This window comes from Microcebus murinus, chromosome X (assembly GCF_040939455.1).
Source record: "Microcebus murinus isolate Inina chromosome X, M.murinus_Inina_mat1.0, whole genome shotgun sequence".
NCBI classification, from domain to species: Eukaryota; Metazoa; Chordata; class Mammalia; order Primates; family Cheirogaleidae; genus Microcebus; species Microcebus murinus.
Genome location: NC_134136.1, coordinates 112,272,693 through 112,278,001, shown reverse-complemented (window position 1 = coordinate 112,278,001; position 5,309 = coordinate 112,272,693).

The following is a 5,309-nucleotide window of genomic DNA, read 5'->3' as shown; positions in this document are numbered from 1 at the left end:
TCATAATATACTAAGTTAAATATTGAGTTGAATAATATATTAAGTTAAAAAATTATATTACAGAACACAACAAATTGTATGATCTCAACCTTAAAATCCTTGAAGACCTAGATAAAACACTATTTCTTCTTTCAAGCTTTATCTCACTTTTCTAGGCATTTTTTCTTATATTTGCATTCCATCCTTCAGAAAATAATATACCAATATGGTATTAGTTATCATTTCTGCATGGAGGGTCATTTATATTTTCTTGTTTCTAAAAGTCTATATTTTATAATTGTTTACATGAAACATGAAGTACTTTTGTAATATGGAAAGAAACAATAAAATCTCCTTAGAAAATGAAAATGAAATCATGTTCCACTGGGTGTTACAGAGAGGCTTTAATTGTTAGCATTATGATTTGTGATCACCTTCACACAAGTCAATCTAGGAAAAGAGTCTGGAACTACTGTGGTTCATTTCTCAAAGGACAAGGTGGCTATAGGCCATTTCAAACACATGTTCAAAACTGACATAACTAATACTCTCCCCCACACCACCTGTATCTCCTCTCATATACAGTGCCTTAGTTGTCACTGCTTCTCCAGTTGCCCAACCATATCTCAAAGTCATCCTCAAATAGCCCCTCTCACTTACTATCATGTTTATTTGGGCACCAACTCAAATTATTCCTTGGAAATATTCCCCAAACCATCCTGATTGTCAGTGTCATAGTCTAAGTCCTCATTTTCTTTTGCTTGGGTATTTGCCACAGCTTCTTGCTGGTTTCTCTGGTCCATTCTCATACTTTTCCATGTTATCTTATCACTATTATTGGGTTCTTTTTGTTTTTATTTTTGAATTTTTCAAAAATCTGATTGTGCTAATGTAATTCAGAATCTGACTCCATTTTTTTTTATGTTTGACTACTGATATGTTTTAAGCCTCATTCCTTCTTCTTCTTTTGCCCCACTTATCTAATCAAGCTGATAAGAAAGCCTGAGTGTTCCCTCTCAGTAGAAAATTCAAACCACTCCAACCCATTCCTGTGCATGGTAACCTTCACTGTAGCCTCACTCACTAGCCATCATAAAAACCTCAAGTCACTTTCACACCTGCTTGGGAATCACCCTGCTCTTCCTAGGAAGCCTCATTATATTTTAAGTAATAAATCTTTTCATACTCTGTTGGAGAGTATGTGTGTATGTGTGGTGTCATTAGTCTCTACATCTAAATTAAGTTTTGAGCAAGTGTCCATCCTGTATCTTAGAGGTGGCCACAATAGTATTCTCCTACTGTTCAGTTCTGGTTGCTCTGCAAAATAGAGTACAAAGTACATCCCATATGACTCTTTGCCAGTTCTCCTACTTCCCTAGCCTCACACCCTCATTTCCTCCTCCCCACACAAACCTATGCTTCAGCCCCTGCTAATCAATTTACAGAACATTCCATGTCCTACCACTATAACTGATTTTATATCTCATATTCTTTTCCCTGGAATGCCCTTTATACTTTCACTTCTTTCTTCCCTTTCCTACCTCCAAGCTACCTTCTTTCTCTCTTACATCTAAAAAAATGTTTTTCCCCATCCCCTAAGTCTAGGTAAAATGTGCTGTTTCCTTAAAGTTTCCACTAACATCTCTAGGCAGAGATTTTTCTCTGTGTTTTCTGATCCATGATAGCACTTAAATCATGTTCTTGCCTGTTACAGGTCTCTCTTTCCCTGCAAGAATCTGAGCTTTAGAATGGCAAGGACCTTCCCTTTTTTTATCTAAAATGCTAGGTCTTCTCCAGCACACTCTTATGAATACAATCACTATGAAATAATGTTGGTTGAGTGAATAAGCAATTTTTCTTCAAAATAAAGTAGACTTCTTGTTAAGAATGAAAGGATGCTGGTAAACAAAAGATTGTGGGCTCTTTGAAATAGAGCAGGAACCATAAATTTTCTTTGTCTCTAGGGTTAGATGCAAATAAATGTTAAGATATTATTGTATAAGAGATGTTAAGAAATTTATTGTATAAAGCAATTGTAAAATATTTAAAATCTAGCTACTAAAGTCTTTAATTTTTGTGGGAGTGGCAAGGTGAGATGAGCTATTTATTATCCCCAGAACATAAACACTTCATCATTACTAAGTGAGATTTATTCAGGACTCAATGATGCTTCTCTGTTCAACTTAATAGCCATAGAAGAAGCAATGTGACCTCTGTAGCTCAACAATCATGACATAATCACGTAACGGAAATGAAAATGACTCATGAGTCTCATTCTCCCCTCCCATAAAAGCAAATTTGGAAATTAAGGGTAACAGTGGCTTCTTCTGTTTTGGCCATTTTGCTTATGGAGGAGTTAAGAAAACCTTCTCATCACATGATGGCAATTATTTCCATCATTCCTTAAAACCACTTAAAGTCCATAGTTGCTAACTTGATCTAAGAACATGCCATTTGCAATATCTTATTGAGACATAGATGACAACCTAGAAGATAAGCTTATTATGACAAGAGAAATAGTACATTGAATCACATTTCATTAATTCAACAAATATTAATTGAGCATCTACTATGTAACCTCTATCATAGAACTCAATCCACTGTGTCCTGCTTATATGTTTACAGATCTCTCTCCCTCTGTAAGTCTCTGAGCTTTTGACAGCATGGACCATTCTATTTGTATATAGTACCTACTACTATGGATTGGGTTGGCACATGGATCCAGTGCTGAGGGAGATTTAACCTCATGACCCTGTGGAGTTTACTCATACCTAAAGCCTGGAAATCCTGAAAGCAACGGGATGATATAAATGTAAATTTCTATGTTGAGGTTCATAAAATCAACAACCAAGTGCATATAAGGAAGAGAACATGCTTGAGAGTGCTATACTTCATGTGAAAAGTTAGGAGAAATGTTTTTGTAGTCCAAAGTCTCAGTGAGATGTGCCAATAGGTTTACACAATTGCTAAGAAAAATACAAAAGATCAAATTCCTGACTGCTCTCAGAGCTTCTATACTTGACTTACTCTGTGGCTATCAGAGGACTTGTTCCATGATAAATCCATGGGCATCAGCCTTCATCAAGTTCTCAAGCCTGCCTGGTAATCATGGCAATCAATCACGTGTTCCCTAGCTGATTCCTTCACTCACTCCCAACTAGTGTCATTTTTTTTAACTTCCATCACTCTCTCGAAACCATGTTTCCTCTAGCTTCCTATCTCATCATACCAGATGCTGTCTGTGCCTTCAAATAATCCCTTCAGGTCACACCATTCAGGACATGCCAGCTTCACTCTACTGTAAGCACCTGCAACTCACAACTAAAAGCTCTTATCTCAATTGGCCCAGGGAAGACTGGAAGCCCTGGGACATTAACAACCCTGAAAGCAGCTCTCGGTCAATGAGAGATAGGTGTTGGAGGAGAAATATTCCAGTTCCCTTGCCCCTAAAATGGCATGATTCTAATGTATATTATACTCTGTTTCCTAGAATTTCCCAGCAGGATTATGCCCCAGTTTCCCAAAGCAGAAACTTGCTTCATAGCACATATTTTATTGACTTCCCCTCCCTGTCAAGCTTCCTAAATTATGTTAATGGTGATTCTTGGAAATATGTCCATAAAAACTATTTGAACACAAACCCTTTCTCAGTGTCAGCTTCTGGGGGTACAAAGCTAAAACATTTTCTTTCAGCAGAAGCACCTACCTCCTACTACACAGAGAGAACCAAGATTCCACCCCTAGCCCTTGCAGAGGTGATCTCATGACCCTGGTGCTCCACTTACAAACTTAACTAAATCCACACTCATACATCCCTCCTCCCCTTCCACTTCAGTGGAAGAGTTGCCTATTCTTTTACTTAAGAGTAATCCCTCAATCCTTTATCTAGATTAATTAGTCTTGAAGCTTTTTGTGAGCTTTTTATTTCGAAGTAATTTCAGATTTATAGGAAATTTGCAAAAAAAAGTACAAATAATTTCCATATTCAACTAGGTCCCTGAAATGCTAATACTGTCAGGTTGGCTTCATCATCTCTTTCTCCCTGTTTTTGTAGATTATTACCGTGGTAAAACTCATTTAACATAAAATTCACCATTTTAAAGTGCACAATTATTCAACCTTTAACACATTACAATATTGTGCAACCATCACCACTACCTAAGTCTAGGACCTTTTCATCATCCCAAAGGAAACCTGTTACCCAAGCAGTCGTTTCCCAGTCCTCCCTCCACCCAGACCTTGGCAATCATTAATCTTCTTTCTGTTTTTATGGATTTACCTATTTTTGGTATTTCACATATAACATATGAAATAAAATCATATAATATGTGCTTTTGGGGGACTGGCTTTGTTCACTTAGCATAATGTTTTCAAGGTTCTTTTATGTTGTAGTATGTATCAGCACTCCTCCCCTTTTATGACAATATATTCTATTGTATCGGATACCATGTTTTATTTATCCATTCATCAGCTGATGAACATTTATTTAGCATGAATATTCCAGTATACAATGCTGTATTATTACCTATAGTCACCATGCTGTACATTAGATCTCTAAACTTATTCGTTTCATATAACTGCAACTTTGTACCCTTTGACCCACATTTCCCCATTTCTCCCACCCACTAACCTCTGGTGACCACCATTCTACTATGTCTACATATTTGACTTTTTTGGATTATATACATATAAGTGAGATCATGCAGTATGTTTCTTGCTGTGTCTGGCTTCTTTCACTTAACAGAATACCCTTACATTTAAGTCTTTAATCAATTTGATCTTTGACTAAACACAATTCTATTAGAGTAAGGTTTGTGTGGCTTCCTATGGTAATAGTAAGCTGCACCAGGTATGTAGGTTGCTACTTTAATGATACCCACCACTGAGCTGGTGGGAGGGAGAAATAGAGGTCTCCTAACAAACTTTAGCAGCTTCTTTCTTCATTAAACACTCCTCTGGTTGTTGTGAGTTTGGCAATATATTCTGGAGTCCCCCCAAAGGTTGATTCTGATAATTTATGCTAAATTGTTCCTTTAGTGGAGGGACAGGGTTTTTGAGTACCTTACTGCAATAATTTTGGTGACCTTTTTGGATGATGCATTGTTAATAAAAATGTGTGTCTGTGTGTGTATGTGTATGTATGTATTAACCCCACGCTCGATTCTCACATGCTTCTTCCAATCTGTAGCCATGTTTCCTACCATGTTTCCCTGAAAATAAGACCTACCCATAAAATAAACCCTAGCAGGATTTCTAAGCATTTGTGCAATATAAGCCCTACCCCGAAAATAAGAACTAGTGATGGGCGTGGCTATGCAGTGTGTCTGCAC